We start from the raw sequence: 20,578 nt of genomic DNA, 5'->3' as shown, positions 1-20,578 counted from the left end.
AGAGGTTGCAGTGAGCCGAGATGGCGCCACTGCACTCCAACCTGGAGACTCTGTCTCAAAAAAAAAAAAAAAAAAGAAAGAAAAGAATATGGAAATATCTTATATTTTATATTCTGTTAGACTTTGGGCTGCAAGTTATTTGAGAAAAAGCCATGAAATTCGCCATGAGAAAAAGCCATGAAATTGGCCCTATTAAAATATAACAAGGATTTCTCAGCCTAATCCAAACAAACAGTGTCGATGAATCATTTCTGATTGAGCTTGAGGTGCATATAAACAACTAGAAACAATTCAGCTGTGTATTTCAATGCTTCAATGAAGGGAAGACTTTGCCCATTGCTCCCTAGTTGGTCCAAATTTTTGTTTTCTTTTTAAAGAGAAAAATCGAGGTTTTTCTTTTCTTTTTGTGTGTTTGGTTGGTTGGTTAGTAATTTACAGACTATGTAACTGTGCTGTTCCCCAATACATGCATAAGGCAGGAGAGAGTGGGATTTGTTTGCTTGCCTGTTTGTTTTGGAAACATACTGATGTTACTTACTGAGCCTCCAAAGCACTCCCTATCTGTGGCTGCCCCCAAGTTCAGGCAGATGAGCATTCTGGGAGCTGCTCAAAGGAACACAGTTTTTTCTAGATATCAGACGGCAAGCCTACAATCTGTTGAAGAATTTCTCACCTAATTTTCACCTCTGTATATTACTCACCAATTTTACATCGATTGTCCCCTCCAAAAACATGATAAGCATTCCCATGGTCACATCCTGGGTGGATCTTAAAGAGTATTGGAAATAGCACATGCAGCTGTTAGCTTCTCCAAACACACAATCCAAAGCATTTAAATGCCCAGTCTGCAATGCTGGCAGTGAAAGACAAGAATAACAGTTACTTTTTATACCAAAGATAAATACCGGATGATGCCTGAAAAAGGCAGGGTCAGCCTAACTCATAGGCAGAGAAGAATACCACCAATGTCAACGGCAGGAAAAGCTCACTGGGAAGGATGCACAGGCTTGACTAATTAAAGGTCTTTTAAAGGAAAAGAGCAACATGGTTTTGTTAAATTTTGAAAATACTGCTCTCAACTGCTTTTTAAAATTGTGAACACACTAGGCACGGTGGCTCACACCTGCAATCCCAGCATTTTGGGAGGCCAAGGCAGGCAGATCACTGGAGGTCAGGAGTTTGAGACCAGCTTGGCCAACATGGTGAAACCCCGTCTCTACTAAAAATACAAAAAATTAGCCAGGTGTGGTGGCAGGCCTTGTAATCCCAGCTACTTGGGAGGCTGAGGCAGGAGAATTTCTTGAACCCAGGAGGCAGAGGTTTCAGTGAGCCCAGATCACACCGCTGCAGTCACTCCAGCCTGGGCAATAAGAGCGAAACTCTGTCTCAAAAAGAAAAGTGAAGCCTGGCGCAGTGGCTCACGCCTGTAATCCCAGCACTTGAGGAGGCCAAGGCGGGTGGATCATGAGGTCAGGAGTTCGAGACTAGCCTGGCCAACATAGTGAAACCCTGTCTCTACTAAAAATACAAAAATTAGCCAGGCATGGTGGCACACGCCTGTAATCCTAGCTACGTGGGAGACTGAGGCAGAAGAATTGCTTGAACCCAGGAGGCAGAGATTGCAGTGAGTTGAGATTGTGCCACTGCACTCCAGCCTGGGTGACAGAGTGAGACTTTGTCTGAAAAGAAAAAGGGAAAGGAAAAGAAAAGGAAAAGTAAAGAAAAAGAAAAAATAAAATAAAATGATGAACAGGATTTAAAACTCTTCAATAAATACAGTGAATAATAAAACACGTTAGTTTCAAATTTGAGCTGTATGGAAGGGGGATGAGTGTGATAAACGGGGGAAAAACAATGATACATATGTGTTAAGTGAAGCAAAAGCTACAAAAGATCAAGTATATTGTCTGGGCGCAGTGGCTCACGCCTGTAATCCCAGCACTTTGGGAGGCCGAGACAGGTGGATCATGAGGTCAGGAGTTCAAGACCAGCCTGGCCAATATGGTGAAACCCCATCTTTACTAAAAATGCAAAAATTAGCCATGCATGGTGGTGCACGTCTATAATCCCAGCTACTCAGGAGGCTGAGGCAGGAGAATCGCTTGAACCCAGGAGGCAGAGGTTGCAGTGAGTTGACTCCAGCCTGCACTCCAGCCTGGACAACAGAGCGAGACTCCGTCTCAAAAAAAAAAAAGTACAATAATTATAGACTGCGGTGGTGGCTGTTTAAGAAACAAAGGGCTTAGACAAGGGGAAGAGAGTACCACATGTAGCGTGGTCAGAGAAAGCCTGTCTAAAGAAATAGTTAAGCTAAACTCCCCAAGAATCACAGTGAATCCTATAAAGAACCACGGAGAAACAGCCCTACTGCAGGTATACCTTGGTGACTTCAAGCTGCTCAGAGTTGCTGGAATTCAGGAAGAGGTGGAATGGAAACAGAGGGTTGGAGGTGGTTGGAGAGATAGGCAAGTGCCAAATCCCTTGGGGACCTGAAAGCCAATGATAAGGAATTTGCATAATCTCAATACAAGGAAAGCCATGAAAAGATTTTAAGCAGGGGAGAGAAGTCATGGGATTTACACTTTAACTTCATCACTCTCACTGCCCAGTGGATTCAAGAGAGAGAAAAGGTTAGAAGGTAGTCTTTGTCTTCACTGTCATTGTCATTCACTCCCTCCTCCTGCCACTTTCACCCCTGCATTGCTGACCACCAAAATCCCTGCAGCATTATATGCTACCCACAGGACAGCATTGCACCTCTGCAAATGCCTAATAATCCCTGTTCACTCAGCTCCCAAATTCCTGCAACCTTTTACCCCAAAGCCATGAACCCATCCCGACCTTCTTATAGGCATCCTGCCACACAGACCTCTTGTTCTATAGCTCGCATCAGCCTCCTCTGGGAGAATAACCCCAGTTCCTCCACTATGACCATCTCTTTTATCCCTCTACTGACCTCCTAGTTCAAACTCATGCCACCTTCTGTGTTCCTGGAACTAGATGTCATAGTGTTTTCTTTGCAAACAATTTGAATTCATGACACTATAAAATGCCTCACGTTGAAAGGAACTTTAGAGATATTCTGGTTTAACCTGCAGGTTTTTAAGACAAAGAAACAGGCCTGGTATGGTTAGATTTTTCTGAGGTCTCTGAGGTTAGGGAGTAGCAAAGCAGGACTAAACCCTGGGCCTCTGACTTCCTAGTTGCAGTTCCTTGCACGATTTTAAAGCAATTTTTAAAAACACTGCGGAGTGAGGGTGCTTTATGTTTTCTTTCTTTTCTTTTTTTTTTTTCTTTTCGAGACAGAGTCTCGCTCTGTCCCTCAGGCTGGAGTGCAGTGGCACGATCTCGGCTCACTGCAAGCTTCGCCTTCCAGGTTCACGCCATTCTCCTGCCTCAGCCTCCTGAATGGCTGGGACTACAGGCACTCGCCACCACGCCCGGCTAATTTTTTGTATTTTTAGCAGAGACGGGGTTTCACCATGTTAGCCAGGATGGTCTCTATCTCCTGACCTTGTGATCTGTCCACCTCGGCCTCCCAAAGTGCTGGGATTACAGGCGTGAGCTACCGTGTGCCGGCCGGCTTCATGTTTTATAAAACACTTTAACACATGCCATCTCGTAGAATCACGGCAGCCCCCAAGTAATAGATACAAATTGAAGCTGAGAAAGATGAAGCGCTGAGAGAGCTGCTAAGCCAGGACTTAGACTCAGGTCTTGTGGCTCCAAGTCCTGCAGAAACTACAAAAACTTTCCTATTGTCAGAAGAAGTTAGTCCTGGACATCAAAATTAGAGGTTTCCTATTTCTGCTCATTATTATTGGTTAATGATGCCTTTGTGTATATTAGTTTTACATTCCTCGGAAGATCAGATTTTTTTACAGCCCTATCAAGCTCTATGTGCCCATGTAATTATTGCTATTTTTCCTTTTTATTTATTTTTTTAATTGACACATAATTGTACGGATTTGTGGGGTGTACAGTGATATTTTGATATGTGTATATAATTTATAATGATCAGTTCAGGGTAATTAGTATATTTACCTCAAACATTTATCATTTCTTTGTGTTGGAAATATTCAAAATCCTCTCTTCTAGCTGTTTTATTTTTATTTTATTTATTTATTTATTTTACTTTTTTTGAGAGAGAGTCTCACTCTGTCACCCAGGCTGGAATGCAGTAGTGCGATCTTGGCTCACTGCAACCTCTGCCTCCTGGGTTCAAGCAATTTTCGTGCCTTAGCCTCCAAAGTAGCTGGGATTACAAGCACCCACCACCACACCCGGCTAATTTTTTGTATTTTTAGTAGAGACAGGGTTTTACCATGTTGACCAGGCTGGTCTCGAACTCCTGACCTCAGGTGATCCACTCGCCTCAGCTTCCCAAAGTATTGAGATTACAGGTGTGAGCCACTGCACACAACCCCTTCTAGCCATTTTAAAATACACAATAAGTTAATTTAACTGTAGTCATCCTACAGTGCTGATAGAACACTAGAACTCATTCCTCCTATCAGTTGTTTTGTTTTTATTTTTACTTACTTGTTGGGAATAGGCCCCCAGTCTGGCCATAAACTGGCCCCAAAACTGGCCACAAACAAAATCTCTGCAGCACTGTGACATGCTCGTGATGGCCATGACGCCCACGCTGGAAGGTTGTCGGTTTACCGGAATGAGGGCAAAGAACACCTGGCCCACCCAGGGCGGAAAACCGGAAAACCGGAAAACCGCTTAAAGGCATTCTTAAACCACAAACCAGCATGAGGGATCTGTGCCTTAAGGACATGCTCCTGCTGCAGATAACTAGCCAGACCCATCCCTTTATTTCGGCCCATCCCTTTGTTTCCCGTAAGGAATACTTTTGGTTAATCTACAATCTATAGAAATAATGCTTATCACTGGCTTACTGTCAATAAATATGTGGGTAAATCTCTGTTCGAGGCTCTCAACTCTGAAGGCAGTGAGACCCCTGATTTCCCACGCCATACTCTATATTTCTGTGTGTGTGTGTCTTTAATTCCTCTAGCACCGCTGGGTTAGGATCTCCACGACTGAACTGGTCTCGGTATTTACTTATTTATTTATTTTTTAATAGAGACAGGGTTTTGCCATCTTGCCCAAGCTGATCTCAAACTCCTGGGCTTCAGTGATCCTCCTGCCTCAGCCTCCCAAAGTGCTGGGATTACAGGCATGTGCCACCACATCTGGCCTGATGATTTTATAACTGTTAACCAACCACTCTCCCTCTCCCCCTCTTCCCCACTCCCCTTCCCAGCCTCTATTAATGACTGTTCTACCCTCTACTTCTATGAGATCAACTTTTTAACCTTCCACATATAAGTGAAAACATGTGGTGTTTGTCTTTCTGTGCCTGGCTTATTTCACTCATAATATCCCCAGGCTTATCCATGTTGCCATGAATTATAGGATTTTGTTCTTTTTTGTGGCTGAATAGTATTCCATTGTGTGTATATACACCACATTTTATTTATCCATTCATCTGGTGATGGACACTTAGGTTGATTCCATATCTTGGCTACTGTGAATAGTGCTGCCATAAACATGGGGGTACAGGTATCTCGAGATCAGATTTTTTAATGTGGTTAAGGAAGAACTTTGTCCAATACTGGAAGTTGACTGGAATGAGGGTAAGGGTTTCTGAGCAGGAGAGAAACTTAAAAGAACAAATATAATGAAGAAAAGAGATGCCCCAGGGGCAGTGGTTCACACCTATAATCCCAGAACTTTGGGAGGCCAAGTTGGAAGGATTGCATAAGTCCAGGAATTTAAGACCAGTCTGGATAACATAGTGAGACACCATCTCTACAAAAACAAATTAGCCAAGCGTGGTGGCATGCAACTGTAGTCTCAACTACTTGGGAGGCTAAGGCAGGAGGATTGCTTGAGCCCAAGGGGTCAAGGCTGCAGTGAGCCATGATCGCAACACCACTGCATTGCAGCCTGGGTGACAGAGCAAGACTATATCAGAAAGAAAGAGAAAGAAAAGAGGGGAGGGGAGAGGAGGGGAGGGGAGAGAAGAAGGAAGGAAGGAAGGAAGGGAAGAAAGAGAGAGAGAAGGAGAGAGAGAGGAAGGAAGGAAGAAAAGAAGGAGGGAGGGAGGGAAGGAAGGAAAAAAGAGAGAAGGAAAGAGAGAGGAAGGAAGGAAAGAAGGAGGGAGGGAGGGAAGAAAAGAGAGAGAAGGAGAGAGAGAGTAAGGAAGGAAGGAGGGAAGGAAGGAAGGGAGGGAGGGAGGGAGGGAGGGAGGGAGGAAGGAAGGAAGGAAGGAAGGGAGGGAGGGAGGGAGGAAGGAAGGAAGGAAGGAAGGAAGGAAGGAAGGAAGGAAGGAAGGAAGAAAGAAAGAAAGAAAGAAAGAAAGAGAGAGAAAGATGCAAACTTTACCAAGTTTGTAATTTGGGCAGATCCAACACCATTATGGCAACTGTCATCATGAGGAAATGCGCTCTAAAACTGGTTTTCTTATTTTAAGTGCAAGTTACCACAGCACAATTTCACCACAGCAAAAGAATGTAGATGGTCTCATGGATTCATTATTAAAATATTTGAAGTATATACAAATTGGATTCTTTGAATTATTTTTTCCAGCTCATTTGAGGTTTAGAATTTCAAATCCAATGTCAAAAATATTCTCGGTGACAAAAAAAAAAATGTCCTTCTCAGTTGCTTTGCAGGATGTGGAAGAGATTACTGCTTCAGAGGAAATATATTTTGGAATGCATTGCATCCTGATGCTACAATTAGTTCTATTCTTGTTCTGAAAATGGAAAGGGGTCAGGGGCTCTGCATAACTGACACTTAGCAGCAGCGGCAGATGCAAGCTGGCAGCCAGCATTCAGCCAGGAGAAGCGGTTTGCTTTTCCCATCTGAGCCCAACATAGACAAGTTAACAGAACACTTACACAAGAATTATTGTTTCCTTGTTCTTTTATTTGCTTTTATTTTGATGAGCTCAAACATTTTTCCCCAAACATCAGACCTATTATTGTCAACATTCCCTTAGGGTGCGCTAGGTACAGTTACTTTACAACCTGGGAGGTTGTAAAACCTCCCAGGCCAGGCGTGGTGGCTCACGCCTGTAATCCCAACACTTTGGGAGGCCAAGGGGGGCAGATCATGAGGTCAGGAGATCGAGACCACCCTGGCCTACATGGTGAAACCCCCGTCTTTACTGAAATACAAAAAATTAGCCAGGCATGGTGGTGCACGCCTGTAGTCCCAGCTACTCAGGAGGCTGAGGCAGAGGAATCGCTTGAACCCAGGAGGCAGAGGTTGCAGTGAGCCGAGATCACACCACTGCACTCCAGTGTGGTGACAGAGCGAGTCTCCATCTCAAAAAAAAACCAAAACAAACAAATGAAACTCCCAAATGTGAATGAAAAATACCTGTACTTACCTCAAATCTTGAGTACTATAGGAATATAGTTGATTCCCTTTGTGAGTAGTTGCTGAGCTAAGAGAAATCTTATGGGTCTATTAACTAAAAGCCCAGAATAATATAATTATTAGGATTTTCTTAATATTATTCACTGAACCTGAATAATCGTCTGAGAAATGAATATAACAAATCAAGCAAACAACATTACTTGCTTTTAGAAGGCTAAAAATAAATGTCTAAAGCAGCAAGTGTTCTGCTGAAAATAATCATGCAAAATGCACATATCTCGCATACCATCAAATCGGACCATTTTTCAGGGCATCCTCCATTATTGCATTCCACCCCATTCACACTCCTTGGCAATTAAGACACCCAAGTTGTGACATGCAGATTCTGGTCTCGCTCAGTTGAGTGCTGTCTGAGTGTGGTGGCATAGATGAGTCAGCCAAATACCTCACCCCACATATCTCTCATACCTATCCAGAGACCCCAAGATCGTGGTTAGCAAATACACAGAAGGCTTCCAGCACATTACCTTGGCCTTGGGGGTTTGTGCATTCTTCAAAGTCAACTGAAATCTGGAGACTCTGAATCATCTTCTCCAATACTGCACTATACTACACTAGCATGCTTGCTTCAGCAGCACACATACTAAAATTGGAACAATACAGAGGAGATTAGCATGGCCCCTGCACAAGGATGACACACAAATTCGTGAAGGATTCCATATTTTCAAAGATCGAGTGTTCTCACGCATAAGTAGGAGCTGAGCTATGAAAATGCAAAGGCATAAGAATGGTACAATGGACTCTGGGGACTCAAAGGAAAGGGTGGGAGTGGAGTGAGGGATAAAAGACTACAAATTGGGTTCACTGTATACTGCTCAGGTGATGGGTGCACCAGTATCTCACAAATCATGACTAAAGAACTTACTCATGTAACCAAATACCACCTGTTCTCCAAAAACCTATGGAAATAAATAATTTAAATATATTAGCCAATATTTAAGAGCAGGGAGGATTACTAGTCTAAGATGATAAGATTATATCTCTAAGATAACCATTTCCAGCTTTTTAAGGCACTGAATGGTGCTCTTGTACATAGGATTTTTAATAAGAATTCCTATGACTGAGTAATGTTTGTATTCATGTTAGGTTATTTTTCTTTCTTTGGGTAAGAAAACTACCTTTGCATTTAAGATTCTGACTGGGTGTGGTAGCTCACACCTGTTATCTCAGAGCTTTGAGAGGCCAGGGCAGGAGGCTCGCTTGAGGCCAGGAGTTTGATAGTAGCCTGGGCAGCATAGCAAAACCTCATCTCTACAAAAATATGCAAAAAAAAAAAAAAAAAAAAATGGCCAGGTGTAGTGGCATGCACCTGCAGTCCCAACTACCCGGAAGGCTGAGGCAGGAGGATCCCTTGAGCCCAGGAGTTCAAGGCTACAGTGAGCTATGATGGCACCACTACACTCCAGCCTGGGTGACAGAACAAGAATCTGCCTCTTAAAAAAAGGGGGGGGTGGGCAGGGTGGATGAAGATTCAGATGAAGCAGAAAATGAAAATAATGTTTCAGGAATGCAAAAGAGGGCAGACACAGTGGCTCACGCCTGTAAATCCCAGCACTTTGGGAGGCTGAGGTGGGTGGATCACCTGAGGTCAGGAGTTCAAGAACAGCCTGGCCAACATGGTGAAACCCTGTGTCTACTAAAATTACAAAAAATTAGCTGGGCATGGTGGCAGGCACCTGTAATCCAAGCTGAGGCAGAAGAATCGGTTGAACCCTGGAGGCAGAGGTTGCAGTGAGCTGAGATTGCGCCATTGCACTCCAGCCTGGGTAACAAGAGTGAGACTCCATCCATCTCGAAAAAAAAAAAAACATGAATAAAAAAAGGAATGCAAAATAAGTAATACCAGTCAAAATGTCACACCTCTGCTTTCTTAAAAATTGAATTTTATAGGCCAGGCACAGTGGCTCACGCCTGTAATCCCAGCACTTTGGGAGGCCGAGGTGGGTAGATCACGAGGTCAGGAGATTAAGACCATCCTGGCTAACACAGTGAAATCCCATCTCTACTAAAAATACAAAAAATTAGCCGGGTGTGGTGGCACGTGCCTGTAGTCCCAGCTACTCAGGAAGCTGAGGCAGGAGAATGGCGTGAACCTGGGAGGCGGAGCTTGCAGTGAGCCAGGATCGCGCCACTGCACTCCAGCCTGGGCGACAGAGCAAGACTCCATCTCAAAAAAAAAAAAAAAAATTGAATTTTATATAAACAGCATTTTATTTGCCATTGATTTAAAACAAGGCTCAGTATAATTGAATAGGTTTATATTTTCAGGTAGTTTCTGATTCTGTGAAAAGTATACTTTACAATCAAGAGTAATGACAATCATTATGAGCAACATTCCTCATCATCTAGTATCTCTGATAAAGAGTATGATGCTACAACACTAACTCTAGTAGTGAACTGCAATATAAAAAATTGATAAGTAAAAAATGAACAATCCAGAAGAGTGTTTACAAAAAATCAAACAACTGGACTGGCTTTCATAGATCATCTAGTCCCTTTACCAATTTGTTAACAATGAAATTAAAATAATTAAGATGGGCACCTTTCGGCCAGGGGCTATGGCTTTGTGGCTCTGTGGCCAGCTTACTTTTGGTTCTAAGAAGACAGAAGTCAAAAAGCCAGAGCAAGAAACCAGCGATACCACTTTTACCATTAGGACACGTGACAATTGATCCTAATGGTTTTGTCACTTGAGCCTTCTAGCCAAAATTGACTTGCAAACAAAACATTCCAAAATATTTGATAGCTGAACCTTTAAATGCAGCCATTTTTGGACTTCCATCAAAAAAAGAGGCTGGCCAGGCACAGTGGCTTACGGCTTACGCCTGTAATCCCAGCACTTTGGGAGGCAGAGGCTGGTGGATTGCTTGAATCCAGGAGTTTGAGACCAGCCTGGGCAACATGGCAAAAATTCATCTCTACAAAAAATACAAAAAATTAGCTGGGTGTGGCAGCATGTACCTGTAGTCCCAGCTGCTCCAGAGGCTGAGGTGGAAGGATTACTTGAGCTTGGAAGGTCAAGCCTTCAGTGAGCCATGATGGTGCCACTGTACTCCAGCCTGGGTGACAGAGTGAGACTCTGTCTCAAAAGAAAAAAAAGAGAGAGAGAGAGAGGCTAATGTTGAGCCTGTCAATATTTTTCCAAAGTCTTAGAACTCAGAAAGAGTAAGGTAAGTTTAGATAAAGTTGAAAAATCTCAACCACATCTCTACAAGAAATGTTGGTGAGACTAAAAAAGCAAGTTAAACAAAACAGGCACAGTTCCACGACATCCTTGGGAAACATTTTCTGAATACTAAAAAGAAACAATTCATTCTTAAATACAAGAAAAATACATTTAAATATCAGAAAAACCTGGAAAATACTTTTTTTTTTTTTGAGACAGAGTCTCACTCTGTCATCCAGGCTGGAGTGCAGTGACACGATCTCGGCTCACTGCAACCTCCACCTCCTGGGTTCAAGCAATTCTCCTGCCTCAGCCTCCTGAGTAGCTGGGACTACAGGCACGTGCCACCACGCCTGGGGAATTTTTGTATTTTTAGTAGAGACAGGGTTTCACCATGTTAGCCAGGATGGTCTCGATCTCCTGATCTCATGATCCACCCGCCTCGGCCTCCCAAAATGCTGGGATTACAGGCATGAGCCACCGTGCCCAGTGAAAGTACATTTTTAAAAATCATGGTTAGTACTCACTGAAGAAATAGGACCCTGAAAGTACAAAATATCATGTTTCAGGACAGTTCAAGTTTCAGATGAATCCAAGTATTCATTACTCTTTAAATTGGTATACCAAGATACCTTTAGACCTAGTTCTTATATTTTAAAATTGTGTTTAAGATCCCTAACCTAAAATAGCTAGCAGCATGTTACTTTGATTTCCTGGAATTACAGATTAACAGAGCTAGAAAGATATTCAAGATGATTTGTTTCAACACCTATTTATAGATAAGTGAGTGTCCTGAGACCCAGACAGACTGAAGGTCATGCAGTGGCAAGATGAAAACCAGGACCCAGATTCCTTGACTCTTAGTTTAATTTACTGAATCCTGGTTGTAATTTTAATTTTGAGATTGATTTTGACAGTAATTCCATGCATAGTTTACTACCACAGGAGACTTAAAAAAAAAAACTGAAGTGGAGAATAAAGATAATAGTACAGAAACATTCCCTCCTCAAAAAAAAAAAAAATATATATATATACCCTCAATAAGCAAAAAATTTTCATATCACTTTTTTTGCCCTAAATTGCCAAATGTGTTGCCTAAATTCATTTCCCTTTAATGCCACGGCCTAAATTAGAAGCACTGGCTTCCTTTTAAGAAAACACTCTTTACAGGTTTGTAATCTGAGGTTACAAATAACCCCAAAATCCCAGTGGGTTAAAACAAAAAGGGCTTTCTCACTCATGCCAAATGTCCGTGCTGGCTCAACAGGTATGCTGCTGCAAGTAAACACTCAGAGACAAATCCCCAGAAAGCTTCTTGGATTAAGAACCCCTACTCAGTATACATTAATTACCTTGATTTAGCCATCCCACAATATATACATATATCAAAACGTCATGTTGTGTACCACAACTACATATAATTTTTGTCAATTTAAAAAACAAAAAATAAATTAGAGGTGACATACAATTCTGCTTGCAAATCATTGGTCAAACTGATCACAACATCCCATCCAACCACATGGGGTCAGTAAACGCAATACCAGAAAGCAGTGGCTGGGTGTAGGGGCTCATGCCTGTAATCACAGCACCTTGGGAGGCTGAGGCGGGAAGACTGCTTGAGGCCAGGACTTTGAGATTAGCCCAGGCAACACAGCAAGACCCTTGTCTCTACAAAAATTTAAAAATTAGCCAGGCACGGCTTGAGCCCGAGTTCAAGGCTGCAGTGAGCTATGATTGCTCCACCGCACTCCAGCCTGGGCAACAGAGTGAGACCTCGACCCTCAAAAAACCAAAAACAAAAAACAAGAAGACAGAAAGCCAGAACATATTCAGAGAACAGCGTAACTACCATACCTTATATTTCTAAAACATAAAAAAACTGAATATTGACCCCCTCTGATTGAATACACAACAGTTTATGTAGTACTTAATTTTTAAATCATAAGCCAAAAGAAGTTAAAGAGAATGTCACTAAGAATCAAGAACCTCCCGCAATACCCATTGTTCCACCACCAGCTAACTGATGACCCTGGCAGGTCACATCAGTTTCCTCATTTGTAAAATATGGAATGGGTGAGACTAGATGATTTTTGAGGTCCTATCTGGCCTTATAAGACCTACAATCCTAATTTACATGAATTTATGAGAGCGTTCAGGACTCTTTACTGCATTAGCAATACTAAAGTCAAAATATTTTCTCTTAAAAATGCAACAACTAGACTGGGCGCAGTGGCTCACCTGTAATCCCAGCACTTTGAGAGGCCGAAGTGGGCGGATCACCTGAGGTCAGGAGTTCGACACCAGCCTGGCCAACATGGTGAAACCCTGTCTCTACTAAATATACAAAAAATTAGCTGGGCTTGGTGGCAGGTGCCTGTAATCCCATCTACTCAGGAGGCTGAGGCAGGAGAATCTCTTGAACCCGGGAGGCAGAGGTTGCAGTGAGCTGAGAATTTGCCATTGCACTCCAGCCTGGACAACAGAACGAGGCTCCATTTCAAAAAAAAAAAAAAAAAGGCCGGGTGTGATAGCTCACACCTGTAATCGCAACACTTTGGGAGGCCAAGGCAGGTGGATCACAAGGTCAGGAGTTCAAGACCAGCCTGGCCAACATAGTGAAAACCCACCTTTACTAAAAATACAAAAATTAGCCAGGCATGGTGGCATGCGCCTGTAGCCCCAGCTACTCAGGAGGCTGAGGCAGGAGAATCACTTGAACCCAGGAGGCGGAGGTTGCAGTGAGCCATGATTGCACCACTGCACTCCAGCCTGGGCAACAGAGCGAGACTCCGTCTCCAAAAAAAAAGTCTTAATTTCAAAAAACCATACAAAAATAATTATTTCTTGGTTGGCATTTGTTTTGTTTTGTTGCTTTTTTTATTGTGCTTTCTTAATAGTCACAGAAGCAGAAAATCTCACTTTGTTCAAGGAATTATAGTATGTTGTTTGGCTTGCGCCAAAGAATCTTACACCAACATCTAGGAACAGCTTTTCTCACCAAAGCAAAAGTTTTCTGTTCATTCTAGACCTGACTGTGCTTTACTATGTTTTGATACACAATCTTTTTGTTATTTATTTCTCTATACTTGTATTTGTCCCCTTTCTTATAGGGTTGAGGGAATTCTAAATTCTACAAAGCAATAATGTAGCATTATACTTTTTCCTTATAGGAATCAGCCCGTACTCTTAATGTGAACTAAAGTCATTCTGTCCAACCAGTTGATGAGATATGGGCACTCTTATTTATTCCTGATCATTAGGCTGATCTTCAAAGAAAAAGAAACACTTGGTTTTATATAACATGGAAAGATAATAGTATAAGCTCTTGTCTGATAAAGGAAAATATGAAATTAGATATATGACTCCCTAATCCGTTCTAACAAAAGGTAGATTATGAAGCAAGTCACTTAAAGTCAAGACACTCTATTTAGATCCAATGTTAGTAAACATCTTGATCTGGGCTGGGCATGGTAGGTCATTCCTGTAATTCTAGCAGTTTGGGAGGCTGATGTAGGAGGATCACTTAAGGCCATGAGTTTTAGACCAGCTGGCCAATATAGCAAGACCCAATCTCTATAAAAAATTAAAAAATAGCTAGGCATGGGTGGTGCATACCTGTAGTGACAGCTACTCAGGAGGCTGAGGCGAGATCACTTAACCCCAGGAGTTCAAAGCTGCAATGAGCTATGAGTGAACCATTGCACTTCAACCTGGGTGGCCCTGTCTCAATCAGTGTAGTTAAGGAAGCTGAATGTGGGGCCCAATGTGAAAAAGAGCCTGGTTAGCTACTAATAAACTAAAGTGAATGGTCCGAACTAAGATTAAAGTTAACTCTACTCTTTTCTTTTCCACGAATGCTAAGATTCTCTGTGGGGTTTCTTCCTAATATTCAATGTGAGGAAAGGACAGACATTCTTGCTTTCCAATTGTCTACAGAAGCCTGCTTTACCCATCTGAAAAAGTAAACCTATATTTGCAGAAACCCCAAGTCTGGTTAACCATATTTCCAAAATCTGACTTGAAAAGTCATTAAATGTGTCCAGGGTGGGAGACGATGCCAGGTCATAAATTGTACATGCCATTCACTACTTCAGATATACATTAATGTAAAATAAACCTCGTCGATCTAGAAAAATTATTTCCTGGCCAGGTGCAGTGGCTCACGCCTGTAATCCCAGCACTTTGGGAGGCTGAGGTGGGCGGATCACCTGAGGTCGGCAGTTCGAGACCAGCCTGACAAACATGGAGAAACCCCGTCTCTACTAAAAATACAAAATTAGCCGGGCATGGTGGCACACGACTGTAATCCCAGCTACTCGGGAGGCTGAGGCAGGAACGTAGCTTGAACCCAGGAGGCAGAGGTTGCGGTGAGCCAAGATTGCACCATTGCACTCCAGCTTGGGCAACAAGAGCGAAACTCTGTCAAAAAATATATCTATATATATATTTTTTTCCAGCTAGAGCTAAGTCTTTGCCCCATAGACACTGAAAAACTTCAGAATGGTTTCCAGCATTGGGCCCAGTGGGTCTGTCTGCTGTCTCCCTGCTGCATCTGTTTACAACTAACTTGAATTATTATAATTAAAGAGCTTGTCACGATTCCTAAACCCAAAACTGTAGAGCATTGTTCATTCATCACATTATAGAAATAAAGAGATTTGTTTTGAAAATAGAGGTCTACCTAAACCCCAAGTCCTTAAGTCAGAAACAAAATTACAGCTTGATGGTGGTGAAATAGGAGCTCAGAAAGAACTGGAGAAATTGAATCATTAAGGCCTAAATTTTCTAACTACCTATGTTAATGAAGGCAGTCTTAAATTAGAAGTATTTTTCTTCCAAGTAAAGTCTCTCCTCTACACAATTAAGGGGTTAGACTAGAGAAATAATTCCTAACCAGAACACTTTGTCAGATTACCTAGGAAACTCTTCCAAACACACATACCCACCCGCACTCCAGACCTGCTAATTCAGAAGGTGTCATGTGTATTTTGAAAATGTTGGCCAGGCGTGGTGGCTCACGCCTGTAATCCCAGCACTTTGGGAAGCCAAGGTGGCTGGATCAAGAGGTCAGGAGATCGAGACCATCCTGGCTAACACGGTGAAACCCCGTCTGTACTAAAAATACAAAAAAAATTCCCCAGGCGTGGTGGCAGGCTCCTGTAATCCCAGCTACTTGGGAGGCTGAGGCAGAAGAATGGCTTGAACCCGGAAGGCGGAGGTTGCAATGAGCCAAGATCGCACCACTGCACTCCAGCCTGGACGACAGAGCAAGACTCTGTCTCAAAAAAAAAAAAGAAAAGAAAAGAAAATGTTCCACAAAAAGATTCTGATACACATCTTTAGTTTGTAAATTCTAAATCTCTGAAGTTCCCTCCAGCTCTAAGTGTCTATATTAATAAATGGAGCCAATGAGAAAAGAGCGCTATAGAGTTAAATCAATAAGGCTCTGTAAGCAATAATAATGTATTGATTACATAGTGGCACTGTAGTGAAAGAAGAACCACAGTGGTTGCCATCTTCTGGTACAACTGTTGAGAAGGCTTTAATGTTAGATCTGTATGGTATTTCACAGATTTCATGTTTAGAAAAGGGGATGGGCTTTGGCAGAGAGTTTTCACTGACACCTCTACAAGGCCTCTTTGGAAACTTAATGTTTCTGTTGTGTCTTTGACTCTTAACCACACCCTAACAATGAAGATCACCCAGCTCACTTAATGTCTGTTGCCTAAAACTGAACACCCCTGTCTACCAACAGTCCTAAGTCTGCTCAAAGTTCCACAATTTCCTTTTTTTTTTTTTGACAGAGTCTTACTCTGTCACCCAGGCTGGAGTACAGTAGTGTGATCTCGGCTCACTGCAACCTCCGCCTCCCGGGTTCAAGCTATTCTCCTGCCTCAGCCTCCCAAGTAGTTGGGATTACAGGCACCCACCACCACGCCCAGCTAATTTTTGTATTTTTAGTAGAGACAGGGTTTCGTCATGTTGGCCAGGCTGGTGTCGAACTCCTGACCTCAGGTGATCCGCCCACCTCAGCCTCCCAAAATGCTGGGATTACAAGTGTGAGCCACAACACCCGGCCAATTTCCATCCTTCAATCAGTGATTTTACAAATTCTGATTCTGGCATGCATCAAGTACAAAATCATATTTATTAATTTAGTTTACTCCTCTCTTTGCAGTTTCTATTTTTACTTATGTTTCAAAAAGTTTTATTTATGTGCATCTTGAGTAATTTTGATAAATGTATATTTTACCTTTCTGAACTGTAATATCTTGATATTAAACTTACAAATGAAAATGTTAAACAACTTAATTATCCAGTAAGTTCATTGCTTTGTACTTACTGAACACTTGAGTTGAATAATAGTAATTAACAGTTCAACCAAATTAAAACTATAATGATTAGATAATTTGCTCATGGTTATTCAGCAAGCCAGAAATTATATAATAATAAGCCAGGAATAAAATATAAAACCTAGATCTAAATTTAATAATAAGTACACAGTATCTGTCTTTTGAATGCATGATTTCAGTAGGACAGTAAAAAGAAATCTTAAATAAATGGTAAGATATACACCACATTCATAGATGAGAGAATTCAATATTTTATTTATTTATTTATTTGCTTGTTTACTTTTTGAGATAGGGTCTTGCTCTGTCACCCAGGCTGGAATGCAGCGGCACAATCATGGCTCACTGCAGCTTCAACCTCCCAGGCCTGAGTGATCCTCCCACCTCAGCCTCCCGAGTAGCTGGGATCACAGGCATGCTCCACCATGCCTAGCTAATTTTTTAATTTTTAATTTTTTTAATTAGCCAGGAGTCTTGAACTCCTGGGTTCAAGTGATCCTCCCACACTGACCTCCCAAAATGCTGGGATTACAGGACTAAACCTGGCCTCACTATTTTAAATACGTAAATTCTCTCCAAATAACTGTATAGATTCAGTGTAATTCCAATAAAAATTCAAATAGGATTTTGTTGGGAAAGGTCACAAAATGAATTTAAGGACTTCTAGGCAATAAGTCATGCTGAGCTAATTTGGGAAGCCTACCCCATCCCACACCCTTCTATGTTAACACATATAAGCTCTGAATAAAATGTAACAATCTTTTTGAGACAGAGTTTTGTGCCCTCCAGGCTGAAGTGCAGTGGTGCGATCTCAGCTTACTGCAACCCCCACCTCCTGGGTTCAAGTGATTCTTGTGCCTCAGCCTCCCAAGTAGTTGGAATTATAGGTGTGTGCCACCACACCTGGATAATTTTTTTGTATTTTTAGTAAAGATGGGATTTTGCCACGTTGGCCAGGCCTCTCGAACTCCTGGCCTCAAGTGATCTGCCTGCCTCAGACTCCCAAAACCCAAAGTGCTGAGATTACAGGCATGGGCCACTATGCCTGGCGGAATGTAACAAATTTTTTTTTTTTTTTCTGAGACGGAGACTTGCTCTGTCGCCCAGGCTGGAGTACAATGGCGCAATCTCGGCTCACCACAACCTCTGCCTCCCAGGTTCAAGCAATTCTTCTGGCTCAGCCTCCCGAGTAGCTGGGATTATAGGCGCATGCCACCATGCCCAGCTAATTTTTGTATTCTTAGTAGAGGCAGGGTTTCACCATGTTAGCCAGGCTGGTCTCGAACTCCTGACCTCAGGTGATCCACCCGCGTTGGCCTCCCAAAGTGCTGGGATTACAGGCATGAGCCACCACGCCTGGCCAACAAAATATTTTTAAATGCATAGCTGGGCAGAAAGCTAGAAAGGGCAATCCCTCAGAAACAGAAAAGAAACTCAAAACCCACAATGTTGAGTAGGAATTGAAGACCTAGTAGAAATATAAGAATAGGATACCCACTTTCCAGTGTGGCATTTATCTACCACATGGAGCTGAAATTAAACACCTTATATAAATAATAGACTGGGCATGGTGGCTCGCACCTGTAATCTCAGCACTTTGGGAGGATGAGACAGGAGGATCTCTTGAGGCCAAGAATTTGAGACCAGCCTGGGCAACACAGCAAGACCCCCCATGTCTAAAAAAATATAAATTATAAAGAATATATATATATATAAAATATGTGTGTGTGTCTGTGTATATGTGTGTGTGTATATATACATATACATATATTTTATTTTTTTCTTATTTTAATATATAAAGTGAGAAGGGAGGAACTAATAAAAAAAAGAAAACCACCTTCCTCTCAAGAGGGAAGCAGTACAAAAGCTTGCCACTTGCTCTGGACTATGCATGGAAAAAGAATCACTCATGAGAAATTAGAGATTTAAGCCTGTTCAGGGTAGATGAAAGGAATTCAAGTGCACCTTAACTACACAGGATTGGAAACCAGGTCCAAAACTAAGAAAACACGCAGGCCTTGACAAATGAAATATAAAACGGCCTCACAGGAACACCACTCCACCCCAGAACATGTGGAACCTGTTGATGAACTTACAGTCAAAAATGATAAGGCTCATGAGCCATAAACCACCCTGAGAAAGACGGAATTAGCGATAAGATAGAAGTTGGGTGCAGAGGCTCATGCCTGTAATTCCAGTACTTTGGTGGGCTGAGGCAAAAGGATCGCTTACGGCCAGGAGTTCAAGACAAGCATAGGCAATATAATGAGACTTCATCTCTACAAAAAAAAAAAAATTAAAAATCAGCCCAGCATGGTGGCACACACCTATAGTCCCAGCTACATTGAGAGCTGGGTGAGAGGATTGAGGTGGGAGGATTGCTTGAGACTGGGAGGTTGAGGCTGCAGTGAGCCATGATCACATCACTACACTCACTCCAGCCTGGGTGACAGAGGAAGAGTTTGTCTCAAAAAAAAAAAAAAAAAAAAAAGAGGCCAGTCATGGTGGCTCATACCTGTAATCCCAGAATTTTGGGAGACCAAGGATCACCTGAAGTCAGGGGTTTGAGAGCAGCCTGATCAATATGGTGAAACCCCATCTCTACTAAAAATACTAAATTAGCCGGGCGTGGTGGTGCATGCCTGTAATCCTAGCTACTTGGAAGGCTGAGGCAGGAGATTTGCTTGAACCGAGAGGCAGATGTTGCAGTGAGCCGAGATCGTGCCTCTGCACTACAGTCCGGACAAAAAGAGCGAAACTCCATCTCAAAAAAAAAAAACAACAGGAGAGATGAAACAAAAAAGATAATTGACTCCATTGAAAGTACAAATGATAAAGCACTAAGAATGTTAATGTTAATGGTTTTAAAATGTTTGAAAAGATAATGGATGGAATAGAACATGTAAGTCAAGAAAAGGACATTATGAAATAAAAGGAGATTCAAAAAGAACCAATAGAGATCTATTAAAAATATCATTAATGGAAAAAAAAAACTAAAGTAGGCCATTATAACAGATTGTATTATTACTCAAAAATACTCCTTTCTTCTTCCCCTGGGGAGGAATCTAGTTCTGCATCTCATTGATGTTGGGTGGACCACTGACTTGTTTTGACCAATGGCCTAAATGACAATGCACCCAGTCGTAAGCAGATGATTTAGGAAGCATTTCAAGCCTCAGTCAGCCCTACTGCCCACCATGAGAACCTCACATCCCAGAGAGGAGCTGCTCCCTTCCTTCAGCCTGGGTCTCAGAGTGAGAAGGTACACAAGGTCTACTTTACATGACCTTGGAGCAGAGACACTGCTCTCCACCTGCAGCCACTGACGTGCAATGTGAGCAAGAAATCGGGAATGGCTGTAAGTCACTGCGGGGGTTCGTTACACTGAATTATCAAAGCAGAGACTGATCAGTACAGCCAGCTGAAGAGAGAATTCGTGAAATTAAAGATAAAGCTGAAGAAAGCCCAGGGCACAATACAGAGGGAGAAAAATTTAATGGGAAATATATGAAGTTAAGGAGCACAAAAACAATTAGAATTTCTGGTAACGCTTATAATAAATCTGAGAGTGTAGACTAGAGAAAATAGGGGGTGTATTCAT

General features: G+C 42.2%; 1 protein-coding gene and 1 non-coding gene across 2 annotated transcripts in view; one reads left to right on the top strand and one right to left on the bottom strand.

Annotated features, from left to right (window-relative positions):
• The window catches only part of RNF144B (ring finger protein 144B), a 192,241-nt gene that overhangs the window by 154,889 nt on the left and 16,774 nt on the right, over positions 1-20,578 (bottom strand). The window lies entirely within an intron of this gene.
• LOC112133949 (U6 spliceosomal RNA) lies at positions 8,025-8,127 on the top strand. Its single transcript, XR_002915548.1, has one exon. It is a non-coding gene; the product is annotated as a U6 spliceosomal RNA (small nuclear RNA).

The sequence above is a fragment of the Pongo abelii genome, chromosome 5, assembly GCF_028885655.2.
Source record: "Pongo abelii isolate AG06213 chromosome 5, NHGRI_mPonAbe1-v2.0_pri, whole genome shotgun sequence".
NCBI classification, from domain to species: domain Eukaryota; kingdom Metazoa; phylum Chordata; class Mammalia; order Primates; family Hominidae; genus Pongo; species Pongo abelii.
The sequence above is the reverse complement of the archived record's forward strand: the minus strand, read 5'-3'. Positions and strand labels throughout refer to the sequence as shown.